Here is a 16,664-nt window from a genome sequence, read left to right as displayed (position 1 = left end):
AAGTAACGAAAATACAGTTGCTGTTTGTTTTTTTCAAAATGTCCTTTACACATCATAGTACATATTCATGAATGAATCACAATGAAAAAGAAATGGCATGAAAAACAGTGTTAAGTGAGCCTACACCTGCTCAGGTTCGCCCTAGAGGTGTGTTCTTCCCCTCCTCCTCTTAAAATACACTGAAAACTGTCACAGTGCGGTTATGAAAACTGTCATGTTGTTACGTTTTCTTTAAATGTGTATTTTCAATTTTAAATTTCCAAATTATTCTCTCAGTACATTATTGATTTTTTTTTGTAACTCATTACCTTTGAAACAGTTTGTTTTATTTTGAAAGTGCCGACCGGAAGAATTATTCATTCTGGCAAACTTTGACGCTCGAGCTGCTCGAATAACAAAATTAGGTAGTTCTTGCCTTTAGTTTGCAGAAATGTATTTAATGCTCTTCTATTCGATTCTGTTCTACTCTATTCTTTTCTACTCCTTGCGAAAAAAAAACTTTTTCGCAAAAAGTATGGGCTTATAATTTCCCGTATCCTCAGTTGTGAGATGGTGTGTTGTACATGATATTTTTAATCTATTACTACAAGAACTTTTCACGTTTTTTCCAATATGATAGACATACTATAACATGAATCTTTCTACTCAGTGTATGTTTTAATGTAATTTAGAGAACAAGAACAAGAAAAACAGTGTGGCATCTTTCCCAAAGTCAGGTTTAAAGTCAGAGGTTTGTGATCTGGATGACGCTGGGCTTTGACCTGCTGACTTCAGTCAAGCAACATTAGATTTTTTTCAATCTCATATGTTAAAATGCGCTTTCATAGCCACATTTTAATGCTGTTGTTTGTACTCTGAAAACTGTGTCAAATGTCAAATGTTTTTTTTTAGTGTTGGTATTCAATTGTATTTTTTATTGTTTTATAAATTGTTTTAATACATTTACTTTTTACTCTGTGAAAAAATTATCAGCATTTGCAAGCTGCCCTAGTACTTGGATGGGCTTCATAATAAGATATTTTGTCACAAGATGTGTGTTGTGTGGCAATCTGGCACAAGTGGAAGTGGCTGAAGCATGGCAGTCACACACACACACACACACACACACACACACACACACACACAGTGGAAATTATTATGAAACTTTATATCATGGTATGTCCAATCCAAACACATGCCTGAAGAAAAATAGGGTAAAGGGGGAGAGATTCTGACTTGAACTGAGTTTCACAGAAGCTATGGCCATATATGTACCTTTTACTGCTTGGGAACATACATAAGTACCTTTCTGGCTCTGGAAAAGGTTTACATAATTACCTTGAGGTGCAATAATTATCCCTGGGGGGACATTTGTGTAACATGCACCGTTGATGTCAAGTTATCAGGTAACAGAATATTCATGTCCATCTGTGGTGTCCTGCCCACACACTGGACAGCACACCTCCCTCACTGACTGAGTGGTATCACTGTAGATTAAATACATAGGAAGGAAACACTGAGTGACCCCACCAGTAATCTGTGTGATCTGTACCGACTCTGCTGACAAATCACACATCATGTTACAGGTAAGAGTTTTCAGCAGATGTGTCTGTCAGACTGTACCCTCCACTGTGCGTGAGGCTGACTTGGTGCAGACAGTGAAAACCTGAAGTGAAACACTGACATATTTCCACACCATGATCTTTTGAAACTGTTCCACAGTCAGCTTGAAAACCTAGGTGGACAAAAACCCCTAACAGTCAGAGACAGACAAATATAGATATCATTTTCTGTCCCTCTGTCCATAAATACTGCATTTTTATCCATTTATTTTCAGTACTTGCATTCTTATTTGGAAGACTCGCTTGATATGAACCATGTTTTTCATACCAAGGTGTTCATAAAATTAAGATTTATTGCCCTAGCAGCAATATTGGTAGGTACTCACAAAAGTAAGATTAAAATAGAAAATAGAGCATATATCTGTCCTAATGTATTGAGTGTGTGTTTGATAAAAGTGCAGCAAACATACTGTTTCCAGGGACAAATTAATTGTACATCAAATTATCTACTAAATTAAAAAAAAAAAAAAAATCTGCTAATAGGCCTACATAAATCCATCAGTCATTAGAATAACTGGATTGATCCTAAATAACTTTTTATTTAACATAGTTTTGATGTCTATATATCTAGGCCTACATCATGTTCTTCACTATTGTGATGTGAAAAAACACAGTAAGCCAATTCAAATCTTACTGGAAAAAAAAAAAAATCTCTGTCTGATCACTAGATGGCAGTTTAGACAATAAAATGCCCGTCAGAGCAGCATCCTACAGGCAACAGTCAGTACTCAGCTAAGCCAAGTTTGGCATATACTTTAAAGATTAGAAAATACATTAAATCAATAAAATGGAATAAAAGAAAACAAGTTCTAGTAGACTAAAACATTAATTAAAAGATGTAATATATCACAATATATAACAGATATTTCATTAGATGCAGTTACATAACTTATGATGTAATACATCATATTAGACTAATTAATGGCCTAATTAAAAAGCCAGAGCAGAGGCTGATAGTCACAGATTTTAGACTAGCAAGCAGCTGGGTTTAGTTAATCATGGCTTTGACTGGCACATAGGTTATAGAAAACAGTGCCAACATGTAATGTAAATATTATGGATGTAGGTCTAATGTAAAATAAATGTCCAATAAAGTATTTGGCTATTTTTAAATTAATAATGATGAAATGTTTTCCCCCAACCAGACAACATAGTTTTTGCCTATAGGCCTACTAGAAGTGTCACATTCACACAAGTGCTGGTATGATTGGTAATTTTTAAGTTTGGTTTAAATTAACAGTTATGTGGTCACAGGTGTGTGTATGCGCGCCTACGTGTGTGTGTGTGTGCAGGCCTATTTACAGGTAGGTATTATCTGCTCCAACGCGACTCCACCGATCAGAAACGAAGGACTTATTTAACATACAATATGAAAATTAGTTATATTTAAAAGCATAATGTTGTAGTAGTTCAGGTCTACAAGCACAGCCTTTCTGGGATCTGGAACCCCGGCGCTGGAGATGCATTTCGCGTTGGAGTTGCTTTTCCTCTGCGGTCAGGATGGATCCAGGTGAAGAGGACGGGCAGCAGGCTGCTTAATCCCACCGTCCTGGACAACGGTAAGAGTTTAATCTGCCAACTTTAAATGTATTAGTCTATATGAACCCCCCGCATGCGTCTTGCCAACGGGTGTGAGTGAGAGTCGCTGTATATTGGGGAAACTCGGCAGCCTACATGCCACTCCGCCGTGTTCAACCAACATCTCTCCAAACATCATTGAAGTTTTTGAGGATTAATTTTCCTTTGCTAATTCGACAAAGAACCACACATGTAAACACCTGGATGAAGACGTGTAACTAATAATCTGTCTTTTATTGTACATTCGGCATACAAGTGGTTCACATAGGTGGACATTGTTTTAATAAAATTGCCAACTTTTATGTAGTCTACTCATGTTTCTCGCTACCCCCTGCCGCTGTGCAAGTTAACGTTGTTGCAGTGGTAGAAGGTCCTGGAAACGACAAGGTAAACAATCTCTACATTGTGAGCCTGAAATAAGACCTGCATGTGTATTGAGTGAATGCCGAATGGAAGACTGGCATCTACTGATTTGTAAAAAGTATTAAATTATCAACTAACGTGTATGTACCTTTGCCGGTTAGCAAGGCAGTGTTAAAGTGACAGATTTTTCAACGGAGTTTGGAGCTGTGTTGCGCCTGCACATGAGAGCAGCTCATATCAGGGCTGTGTTGAAACGTGAGTCCGACGTTTCTGTTTATAAAATGCTACTAAGAATGGAAAGTCATGCCTCTTGTCAGTACAGTCGTTGAATGAGTGGAACTACAATGTCTTTTAGCCAGAAGTGGGCACTATCAGCTTGCTCGTCACCATTTTTTTCAAGAGCCATATGTTACCAAAGCTCCTAATGCCTACCTGTTTGTGATTGAGTTACCTTCAACAGTGTGTCCAACCAGTTAAAGCTACAATTCAAGCCAGCAAGCACCTTTGCCTTTAATTTAGGCAGTAAAATGATCATTATAAGATTTCAGACTCCATGATATAATGCAAACTATAGTAACCCCTTTCTTAAGAATCTGCAATTATGTTGATTTTGCTTAAACATTACACTCTGAACGTACCATTTTTACTGTAACAGGTAGACTTATTTCCCCTCAGGGCGATAAGGGCTCAGTGTGAGTAATGAAGGGGTGTACAGTATATATAGCAGTGCATGTTCTTGTGTCTGTGTGGGCATATATGTGCGTGCATGTGTACGCGTGCATGCCTGGGTGTGTGTGTGTGGGTGTGTGCAGGTCTGGCAGAAAGTGTGCCCATGCTGCTGCTTGTGACATTGTGTGTGTGTCCATTATGCATTTGTGTGTCCATGTGATTGTGTGTGTGTTATGGACATTTCTGCTGCAGCAGCATCCTCAGGGTTATGTAATAGTTTGTCCTCTACATCAGCCCGCCTGCCTTCCCTGGATTAAATAAGGACTCAGCGCTTCTCCTTGGCGTGGTGCAGCACTTCCTTGTGTGTGATGAAAGGACACATCAGTAGTACCACTTCTATAGTTCTTGAGAGCTCTTGCCATCATAGATTTTCTCTGCCTGAAGCGTAAAATAACTGGAATATCCACAGGGCTGCCAAAATTCACCTTGTAACCTGTACTCTGTTTTGGATCCACTCCTCCTCTCGCATTTGAAGCAGTTCAAAGACGAAGACTGATGCTGTAAGGGAGCCACTATAGCATTACAAAAGCTGATGACAGCAGTATTATTCTAGTCTTGATCATGGTGATTGTTTACCTCTTCATTTAAAAAAAAAAAATCTCTGCTCCTTACGGCTAGCTTCCTCCTCTCTGTTGTGAGAATGTGACTTTATTTTCCCTCTCCATCACAGGCTACCACACTGTACCAGACTTGTTGCAATCCCTTATCACCAGTAGAGGCTGATTATAAGTCAAATGCCCCTCGGCCGAAACCAAGTAAGCTATTTGTTCTGTTAATTGCTTGTATTGCACATCATTTTAAATTTTGTGGTTGCTTAATGGAAGCAAGTTATAATCTCAATTTCTCAAGTACACTCTGAACAAAAAAGGATAGAACCAGAAAAAAAAGACAACTGAACTTGCACTGACTTTAATGGTTATGTATGTACAGGTTACATTGTAAGTAGCACTTTAACAAAACTGCATGCACTTTCAATGCCGCTGGGTATTGCTTATCGTTCACTGTCTGTTTGTGTTTATGATTGTCTTTTTGTACATAATGTGCTGCTGTACTGCCCTTGTTTATGAGATTTATGTCTGAGAGTCTACCAGGACAAATTCCTATCAACTTGTTGACACGGCAATAAATCTATTGAATCTTGAATCTTAAACTGTACTGCACTGAAATAGTCTTGGTGAAGTCTCAAGTTCGAGTTTAGCTAGAGCCCTTAATCACTGTAACGGTCTCAAAAGGCTTTACAAACGCACAGCTCATAGGAAACAAAATCATGTTCTCCTATAGAAGCTTTTCAGTGGCTCAGTGATGGGACCACTAGGCTCTTCTGTCTTTCGTGCATGATTTCTGAGCCTCTGCTGGCCTGTTTGGGGTCAAGCGTGGGGGGTAATGATAGATTTTGACACTGGGGTCCAGCATTTTGAATATAAACCTGATTTGTCCACCACAAGACCAACAGTTTCACTCTCAATATCTTGGGCACTGCCAGGTCAAATGTGATAAACCTTTGGCGAATTATGTTTTTACGCTCATATCCTGTATCCCCAAAATGAAACTGATGGGCCCATTACATCAGGCTGGAACATCCCAAAGCCTCAAGCAGCAATGGCTCACACATTGCATATCACACATAAATACTAACTGTAACAACACTCAGGGCAACTTGGACCAGTCATAGGGAACGTCACGGTCACTTTCGACTTGTTGTTCCTGTATGTAGCATGGTGAATTCTATCAGTATCAATCAATATATATCTTTATTTGTCCCCAATGGGGCAATTAGTTCTGCAACAAAGGGAGCACACACAACAAAAAATACAAACACGCATGACATAGGGGAAAAAAATAAATGAATAAAAAAAAATAAATGGTCACTTGAATTTGAGAGATCATCATTAAAAAAAAAAAGAATAAATAAATGGTCACTTGAATTTGAGAGATCATCATTAAAAAAAATAAATAAATAAATAAAAAAAAAGAATAAATAAATGGTCACTTGAATTTGAGAGATCATCATTGTCACCTTGTAGCCTGTACTCTCACTGTTCATCGTCTGTACCTGATACCAGAATTTCATGTGGGTAAATATGAGATCCTCCTTTGTTGCAGCCCCACTGTGATTCAGGCTAATTATACAGTATATGTGTGTTTATGGTGGAATAATGCCTAGTGCAGTTTAAATATGTCGTTGTTGGGTAGAGGTAAGTCAAAGCTGTCTTTCACCTTTTCTGTGGTGTGTGTTGGCAACATTGGATCCATAAGTTTATTTTGCTAATTTTGCAGACCAGCTGCTTTAAATTCTGGCTGTCACTATTAAAACTTGTGTGTATGTTAATCTACACGAGGATCTGGTCTGCTTGTACATGCAAAGTGCTGCGGTGCCAAGTCACTGCAAGTCTAACCCGGCCACTCCTTCATCCTTGAAGTGTGTGATTGTGCACACAAAGGTAGCCGTGCGCATTGTAACTTTGTGTGCATGTATCGTGCATGTGCATTTTTGTGTGTACTCACATATAAATGTGTGTTGGATTGTTTTTTTTTCCCTCCTTCTTCTGCCCAGGCTTGTTCTCGTGATTACACAGTAACGTGTCGTGATTGATGGAGCTGTTATCCTTAGAAACGGATTAACAGAACAACACTCCTTTCTGTAGTGCCTTTTACTCTCTCTGACCCAGCCCTAAGCCTAAACACCAGTGTAATTGTACCACAACAATAATCATTAACAGTCAAGTTAAGCTGAATCATGACGGCTCAAACCAGTTAGACCTACTGTATTTCACGGCAGTCTGGATTGGGCATTCCCATCGAAATGAAACTGACTGACTTGTCTTAACACCACCATACAAAGCCCAAAAGAAGTGACCTTGTGTGGTGTAACTTCTCCAGCAGATCATCTCCAGCACAGACGTGGATTTCATATCATTTTATTGCTTTTCTGGTCATAATTTTTGTTGATATTAAGTCTAAAACCTTGGCATAACCTTTTAATTTTTAAAAAAACATGCCATAATTAATCACAGATTCCCCCTTTGTAATTCTAAGGCCACCAGCTTAAATATGGATGTTTTTCATGCTGTCATGTGGTTGCATTTCTTTTTAAGGTGCTATAGATTGTATGCTGGGTACCTGTGTGTCTATGTGAGGTGCTGTGCAGATTGGTGGCAAAAACAAAAAGAATCATTGCTAGAGGATAATGAATCTATCTATCCTACAGTTCAGATGAGACTAAATAAGTTGGGATGGTATGGTGACGTTTTTCTGAGTGAAATAGGACAGACAGGCGGGACATAACGTTGGGAGGAATTTGATTTGAATGTTGAAAAGTGTGTGTGTCATATCAAACATGGAGATTTACAACGACAAGCAAAACAAGGTTCGAGTTGACGGACGACCGAAGACAGCCGGTTCATGTGAATGTAAGGCTGAAATGATTGTAAGCAGAAAAAATGAGTGTTTTTTGATACAAAGATGCAAAGAAATAGATTTTTTTTTCTTTTGGCATATATTGTGAAAGAGGTGCACAGTGTGACCAGGGGTGTGATATTAAAGGCATTTTTCATTTCATCATGGCTTACCCTTTTCAAATAATTTTACTGTCATTTTATCGTCTGATACATCAGTCCAGCAGATCGCCCTGTATTGTAAATTGAAGTGTTTTGCACAGCCTGGTGACTAACTGGGACTCAACAAAAATATGACAGTTGAATAAATAAGTACAACTTTCATGTATTGTAATATATTCAGTCATTACCCGCAGTCACACACTGTACTTGCGTGCATGTTGTTCTTCTTCTCTTCTACATAATGCATGCAGATCAGCCTGGATTGTAGGTAACTGAACAGACAGTAGACAGTCATGTTTGTTTTTCTGTCTCTCGCTGTTCGATGAAGCTGAAGAGTTCAGTTTTCAGACAGATTACTGTGTGCAGTGATGACTCTGGGACAGCCAGGAGTCGGCTCCATGAAACCGTCAGTAGGCTAGTTTTGTCCTGTTTTTTTTACAGTTCTGCCCAACTCGGCTGAAGTCGATTTAAAATATCTCATGGGAGAGTTGTAACTGTCATGTTCGTTATTCACTTAATGAGTCAGTCCTCTGTGGTATCATGAGTTTGAAATACGCAAATTTCATACAAACTCAAAAACTAAAGTGAGCAAAATGCATAGATTGCATTTTATGGTGGGATTTAAAGTATTATGCTGATATTATATTAAGTCTAGTTGTATTCAGGCAGGTACTTTCACAGTCTAGGGGCTCAAAATAAATATCCTGCCTGGTTTGGTTTGGAGTCGGGACGATCCAGATGGACCTGGCCGTGGATCTAAAGCTGCACTCACGCTCATTTGGGATTAAGAGGTCTGTAATGGAGCCTGGACGTAGCTGGGCCAAGCTGTAAAAGTGATCAGTAAAATCTGTTCGAATCAGTTGTAAAACCTAAAGGGAAGCAGAGAGACTGAGGCGGACTGAGATGAGGTCCCTCTCTTTACTCCCAGCAGCCCGGCAGCGGGAGTTTGCACAAGACAAGAAGCAGACTTTTGGCCAAGGAAGGAGCAAAGGGAATTGCTTTAATCTAATTGAGAGGATATGAAAAGATGAATGGCCTCCTCCAGATCACTTGCAGACAAATTCATGCTGATTTGTAGAGATTTTATTCAGTTTATTAAAGGGCCCCTCCACCTCTTTAACTTGCTCCTCAAAAGACACTTCACAGTCGGAGGCCAGGCCCAAATTTGTATCCGCTGGTTTGTCAAAATGTTGTATTATTCATATGTCATGATTTTTATATCTTGATTTCATCCCATGACTACGAATAATGTTCTTACATTTTTCTAATAAATGTAGTCAAATTACAAGTAATATTGAATTGGCCAAGTGAAAGGATAGTGTAACCCACATGGGTACTAAACCCATTTGTGTTATTTAGTTGGTTACCGTGCCTCACCACAAGGTGGCGAGTCAGCTCCTTGCTCATTGTCAAGTACACACAGAGTACGCTCTCTCTCTGACCCGAGACACTGACTAGAGAGCTCAATACAACCGAGCGGACAAGCATCGGTAAGAAAGACGGTGTAAAGTCCAAAATTCATGATTTATCATCTCATAGCACTGTCTAATAAGCCTTTTACTTGTTAGGAACGAGTCTATGTATTTTTTTTGTTGGATGAGAGGAGCCGTTTCATCCGTGTGAGCCCTGAGAAAACTCCGGTAAGCGTGGCTGCTACATGCTAGAGGCTAAGCCTCGTTGTTGCTTGTTGATTTAGCTTGTGTTAAAATGCTTTGAAATGAGTTATTTTACCTAAACCAGTCGGAGTTACAGGAGTGTTTCCTAATGTTTGAACCCACCGTGGTACTGTTTGTATCATTGTGAACCGTGTAAACGGACTTTAAAAAGATCGCTAGCATAATTAGCTAACGCTAACGCTAATCGTGAGTGGCGCTAACACTGCGCTAACTCAGATATTCCCTTGACAGTTGATGTAAACGCTAACCGTTAACATAGTTAGCTGCAGTTACATGAGAGAAATAGAGACATATGATGCATTGTGTTAAGATGCCAGGTTGTGTTAATTATTATTGTCATAATTACAATGTGCATAAATTGTTTTATTGTACTGAGGTTGTTTAAATATTTAGATTGGTTTAAAAAAAAGGTAATGTGAAACTGTTATTTTACATTTAAAAAGGTTATAAGGAGGTGTTGAGCTACCGTTAAAAAGATAAACATTTAAAATGGTTTAAAAATATAAATAAGTGAATTCATGTTAAAAATTGAAGTTCATGATGAATAATTGTCATGGTTAAAAATATTTAAATTGTATTGTAAATGTATGCAGCGTCATTTACACTGATTTGAACACTATCTATATATCCTGCATCTGGGTATATTTATTTATGAGGATATTCCGAGTGAAAAGTGAGAATAGTATGGTGTTATTTGATTGAACAGAGAATGATGATTATATTTTCTGTACTCTATGTGCAGATTGGTTTTTTTTAATTGCTGGATTAGGAACTGAATTCAAATCCCGAGCCTTGGAGGTTCGGTGGCGAGCCAGGACGGACGATTGATTGGACGGAGCGGTGCACAGTGTGGCCAGCCGTGGGATCCACTCCGCAGAACTTCGACATCATCTCACTTACTCTCTGACACAGATAAGAACCACACACAAAACCTACCCGGGTAGTAGTAGTGGTATTTACACACATGGAACAGAATTGAACTGAACTCTTATCTTCCAGTAAGGAAGAAGGGACACTTTTATTTCATTTTTTTATTTTATTTTTTAATAAAGAGCTCTATTTTTTGTAATTTTTTATTTTTCATACACTGCGAGCATTTATATGTGTGTGACAATAAATTGTCAACGTTCAACTTCATGTTATCTCATTTGATTAACATAGGGGTCCAACTCTCCGAACCTAGAGAGTGTAGGTGTCTATAGTGTGTTCTTCCAGTCAGGCTAAGGGCGCTACATAAAACTTGGCGAGCCAGCAGCCAGGAGTTGGTTAAATTCTCTTTGAATCTTACACATGAAAGTTGAACATTTGACACTTTATTGTATTTTCTGTGAACATTGATATTACTTGACTAAGACTGTGGTAACAGTACAAACATGGATACAGTTATATCTGAAAATGTTAAAGTGCCCAATTCACTGCTTGTAAGTGGTGTAACTGGTAGTGAAATAGATGATGAAGTATTTGATTACTTGGCACAGTATGGTAAGATTGAAAGGATAATTAAAGTTACCAGCAGTGAAGCTAAGTTCAAACACACAGCTATAGTGGAATACCATTCAGGTGGAGCTATTGATTACCTTAAAGATGCCTTACCTGTTAATAGACCTACCAGTAATCCGAACACTGTCCACCACATTCAGCTCTTGTCAGAGTTGTACACAGCAGACAGAGGTTCCACATTAACCCAGACTTACCTTAGAGAACTGAAAGATGTTGCTCATCTAAGTGGAGCAGAGTTTGAAAAAGTTTTGCTAGATGAACTAGCTAGGATTCAAGAATCCACCAAGCCTAAAATAACTGAGCCTGATGCATCAGGAATTAATCAGGGGTCTCAGGACACCAGCCCTGCACACATGCCTGATGCGACTTCTGTCAACACACGTGGCAGTCAGATCCTTTCTCCTGAACGTGACTCACCCCCACTCGAAGTTGGTGCTGCGATGCCATCGTCACATAAGAACCCTAATCACTACTTACCTTCTGAGCATCTTTCCACTCCAGAGATACAAAGAGTAGTGGTTGAGCATGTCATCAAGAACAATGATCTTCCTCACCACTATCATGGCAACACCCGTCTTAGACCTTTTTCAGGGAAAGTCCCCTGTCCCAGTTCAGAGTCTGATTATGACACGTGGCGCAGCAACGTTGAGTTTTACCTCGCCGATCCTGCTATGTCTGACACACATACAACCAGGAAGATGGTTGAGAGTCTTTTCCCACCTGCCGCCACAATTGTCAAACATCTTGGACCCAATGCTTCTCTCCATGAATATCTTGCCCTACTTGACTCTGCTTATGGTATCATCGAGGATGGCGATGAGCTCTTTGCAAAGTTCTTAAACACGAACCAAGACTCTGGAGAAAAGCCTTCTGGCTATTTGCAGCGCTTGCAGGCAATCTTGAGCAAGGTTATCAAAAGAGGTGGCTTGGCTGATAGTGATTCAGATCGACAGTTGCTTAAGCAGTTCTGCAGAGGCTGCTGGAACAATGGTCTACTTACTAGTCTTCAGCTTGAACAGAAGAAGAATAACCCACCACCCTTTTCCGAGTTACTCCTTTGGGTGCGCTCTGAGGAGGACAGACAAACTTCTAAGTCCAACAGAATGAAACAGCACTTTGGGGCTAAAAGAACTTATGTCCAGTCAAACACGCTCTCAGTAGAAGATTATGCCATCAATGATAACATGGCGACAGCTGCCCCTCATGACCCGCAAAAACTTGAAAAACAAGTGGCGAAACTACAAGCCCAAATAGCTTCTCTAAAAGCATCCTTAAGCTCAAGCCAAGCGTCTGCTAAGCCAGGTAAGAAACAAAAGGCTAAGCCCAAAGTTCTTGCTGAAGGAAATCCTCCACCATCCCCTGAACCACAACTTGTCAGCAAGAAGCCCCGCCCATGGTATTGCTTCAGGTGCGGCGAGGATGGCCACATCGCGCCGTCCTGCAACAATGAGGCAAATCCTGAGTTAGTTGAAAAGAAGCGAAAGGAGCTCAAGCAAAAACAAGAAGCCTGGGAACAAAGTTTAAACTGAATGCAGTTCCTGCTGAGGGACTACCAGGAGCTGTAGCTGAGAATCATAGTCCCAACCTAAAGCCTAAACCAAAAGTATCCATCAGATCTCACAGAGTTAATCTTCCTCAAGGGCTTGTAGGACAGAAATGTGTTGCAGATGTCAGTGTGTCAGGAGTTAATACTACATGTCTCCTTGATTCAGGGTCCCAGGTGACCACAGTAACTGCTTCTTTTTCTAAAACTTATCTGTCAGAACACCCTATCCAGCCCCTCCAAGACCTAGATGTTGAAGGTGCTAATGGTCAAAATGTCCCCTATTTAGGCTATGTACCCATCACTCTCAAGTTCCCAAAAGAATTTGTTGATGTTGAGCCTGAGGTTTCCACCTTAGCCTTAGTGGTACCAGACCGCCGTGGTAGTTGTGACTTACCAGTACTCATTGGCACAAATGCACTTGACATTTTGTATGAAGAACACTGTCTTGATAAAAATTTTAATGATTTGTCTTCTGTGTATGGATATAGACAAATTCTTCGAGTACTCAAGCTCAGAAATAAGGTTAATGCTACAGGGAGAATAGGGTTAGCAACTCTAAAGGGTAAAATGCAACAAGTTCTACCCGCCCAAGCAAGAGTCTGTTTAGAGGGATATGTGAAGGCTGATACCACCAGTGGCTGTGTTATAGTCGAGCAGCCTCAATCCTCTATCTTACCTGGTGGGGTGTTTGTGGAGTGCTGCCTCGTCAACCTGCCCAAGCACCATCCTCACAAATTATCTGTGTGGATGAGAAATGAGAATGATCATGATGTCACACTTCCCTCAAATTGTGTCATCGCTGAGCTTCACACTCCCAAAGAGATTTATGACAACTTACCTGATTCAGACCAACCTGCAGACACTGTGAGATGTTGTGCTGGCATTCCCAAACCAGCCAAGGAACCAGACCAGTCGGACTTCACTATTGACTTTGGTAATTCGCCCCTTTCAAAAGAGTGGAAGGACAGAGTAACAAACAGTTTGCATGAGTATCGTGATGTTTTTGCCCGCAATGAGAACGATTTTGGGCATGCAACCAGAGTGAAACATCATATAAATCTGAAAGACGATGCACCATTCAAGCAGAGGCCCCGACCAATCCACCCAAATGACTATGAAGCTGTGAGAAAGCATTTGCAAGCACTGCTAGACGCAGGGGTGATTCGTGAGTCTGAGTCCCCTTATGCTTCCCCAATTGTAGTAGTTCGTAAAAAAAATGGAGAGGTCCGTCTTTGCATCGACTATCGCAAGCTGAATTCACTGACAATCAGAGATGCATACGCATTGCCCAATCTGGAAGAAGCCTTTTCGGTCCTTGCAGGATCCAGATGGTTTTCGGTAATGGACCTAAAATCTGGGTATTATCAAATCGAGATGGAGGAACGTGATAAGCCCAAAACTGCTTTTGTGTGTCCGTTTGGGTTCTACGAATTCAATCGCATGCCCCAAGGCATTACAAATGCCCCCAGTACTTTCCAGCGGTTGATGGAGAGGGTCATGGGTAGCATCAATCTGAAAGAAGTGCTGGTGTTTTTAGATGACATCATTGTGTTTTCCAGCACTTTAGAAGAGCATGAAATCCGGCTTAAACATGTCCTCCAGCAGTTGAGAGAGAATGGCCTGAAACTCTCACCCAAAAAATGCCATTTCTTCCAGAGCTCAGTGCGGTATCTGGGTCACATCGTTTCAGACAGAGGGGTAGAGACTGACCCAGACAAAGTCAGTGCTCTCCACACCTGGCCTAGACCCCAAACCCTTGGTGAGCTCAAGTCCTTCCTGGGCTTTGCGGGGTACTACCGTCGCTTTGTTCAAGACTATTCAAAAATAGTCAAACCACTGAACGACCTCACCGGTGGCTACCCACCCTATCGGAAGGGCCCCAGAACATCTAGCCCTGAAGGGTATTTCAACCCCAAAGAGCCCTTTAATGAGCGATGGACGCCTGAATGCCAAAGGGCCTTTGACATGATCATTGCTAAACTCACATCAGCACCTGTCCTTGGCTTTGCAGACCCAAAACTATCATATGTGCTCCACACCGATGCCAGCACCTCAGGTCTAGGGGCTGCTTTATACCAAGAACAGGATGGCGAAATGCGAGTCATTGCTTATGCGAGCAGAGGTCTTTCATCTAGTGAAAAGCGATACCCCGCCCATAAGCTTGAATTCCTAGCTCTTAAATGGTCGATCGTGGAGAAGTTCCATGATTACCTCTATGGACACACGTTCACCGTCATAACGGATAACAATCCTTTGACATATGTTCTGAAGTCAGCTAAACTTGATGCTGCCAGTTATCGCTGGCTAGCTGCCCTTTCAACCTTTGACTTCAACATTAAGTACCGTGCTGGAAAGAGCAACCAGGATGCTGACGGCCTTTCTCGACGGCCACATGACAGTATAACTGACGACCAGGCATCTCTTGAGGAAAAGGAGCGAATCAAAAGATTCACCTCACACCATCTCTCTTCCTCTCCCGACCAACAAGACTTACCTGTAGACGCAGTCGCTGTCTTGTGTCAGCACCGTCTTCTGAGCGAGGCAGACAAGGACCTACCTTCCATCACCTTGGTAGAATCCCTCGCTATCCATCCTGATGCTGTTCCAGACACCTATGTAAATGATGACTTGACAGGTTTTTCTACCATACCTACCTACAGTATGGAAGAGCTACAACAGCATCAAAAATCCGACCCGATCATTGGACAAGTTGTCAACATCTTGGAGGCCGGAGGTGAGGCCAACCTCAACCCTGACTCCCTAGAGGTCAAGCTGATGCTCAAGGAAAAGAAAAGGTTGGAGATGAGGAATGGTCTTTTGTACAGAACACGTCAAGCAGGAGATGCTCTAACTTACCAGTTAGTTGCCCCAGAATCTCTCCGTGCTGCCATTCTCAAGTCCTTACATGAGGATATGGGACACATGGGTTTGGAGAGAACCCTTGATTTGGTTAGGTCAAGGTTCTATTGGCCAAAAATGGCTGCAGATGTGGAGAAAAAGATTAAGTCATGCGGGCGTTGTGTCAGAAGGAAGACACAACCGGAAAGATCTGCACCTCTTGTAAATATCCACACAACTCGCCCCATGGAATTGGTGTGCATTGACTACTTGTCCTTAGAACCAGACAATCGCAATACCAAGGACATCTTGGTCATCACAGACCATTTTACCAAGTATGCCGTTGCTATACCTACCAAGGACCAGAAGGCCACAACAGTTGCCAAAACCCTTTGGGAGCAGTTCTTTGTACATTACGGCTTTCCTGAGCGGCTGCTCAGTGATCAGGGCAGGGATTTTGAATCCCAACTCATCAAAGAACTCTGTGCCCTAACAGGCATCACGAAGGTGCGCACAACACCCTACCACCCTAGAGGAAACCCCGTAGAGAGGTTTAATCGAACCCTCTTAGGCATGTTGGGAACTTTAAAGGAGAAAGAGAAAAGTCATTGGCGAGATTATGTGAAACCACTTACGCATGCCTATAACTGCACCAAGAACGATGTCACGGGTTTCAGTCCATATGAACTGATGTTTGGGCGTCAACCCCGATTACCTGTAGACATTGCCTTTTGCTTACCTGTGAAGGATGGCTCTCCCAGATCCCATTCTCAGTACGTGAGACATCTGAAAACACGCTTAGAAGAGAGTTACCAGATTGCCACCAAGAACGCGCAAAAGGTTGCTGATCGAAACAAACGCCGTTTTGACAAGGCAGTGCGAGAGTCGACACTAGAGGAAGGAGACCAAGTGTTGGTGAAAAATCTGAGGTTCAGGAGTAAACACAAGCTTGCGGACAAGTGGGAGTCCACTATGTACAAGGTTCTAGAAAAGATGGGAGACCTACCTGTGTACAAAGTGCAGTCCATCAATGGGGATGGTCCCGTCCGAATTCTTCATCGGGACCTACTTCTCCCTTGTGGTGATCTCTCAGAAACGGAGGAAACTGAACCAGCCAAACCTAAGGTTCTCCGGCGAAGAACCCGACATAGTCATCCGCAACTCTTAGAAGAACTGTCAGAATCTGAGGACGATGTGTTCATCTATCCTGCCCAGTTTTCTGTTGCTCCTGAGGAAAGGTTCACTGAGGTGTGTGAAATGCCGAGACGGCAGCCAC

The 16,664-nt window shown here is 41.4% G+C and overlaps 1 protein-coding gene across 2 annotated transcripts in view; it reads left to right on the top strand.

Moving 5' to 3' along the window:
- The first annotated feature begins 2,921 nt into the window (after positions 1-2,921).
- The window catches only part of mtus1b (microtubule associated tumor suppressor 1b), a 113,291-nt gene continuing 99,548 nt past the window's right edge, over positions 2,922-16,664 (top strand). Inside the window, exons 1-2 of one of the 2 annotated variants that reach the window (XM_030052971.1) lie at positions 2,922-3,160; positions 4,942-5,026. The gene's annotated coding sequence lies outside the window, so the exon portion shown is untranslated. The remainder of the gene's footprint in view (positions 3,161-4,941; positions 5,027-16,664) is intronic. The other variant, XM_030052954.1, reaches the window with a different exon arrangement.

This window comes from Myripristis murdjan, chromosome 1, assembly GCF_902150065.1.
Source record: "Myripristis murdjan chromosome 1, fMyrMur1.1, whole genome shotgun sequence".
Taxonomy (NCBI): Eukaryota; Metazoa; Chordata; class Actinopteri; order Holocentriformes; family Holocentridae; genus Myripristis; species Myripristis murdjan.
The sequence above is the reverse complement of the archived record's forward strand: the minus strand, read 5'-3'. Positions and strand labels throughout refer to the sequence as shown.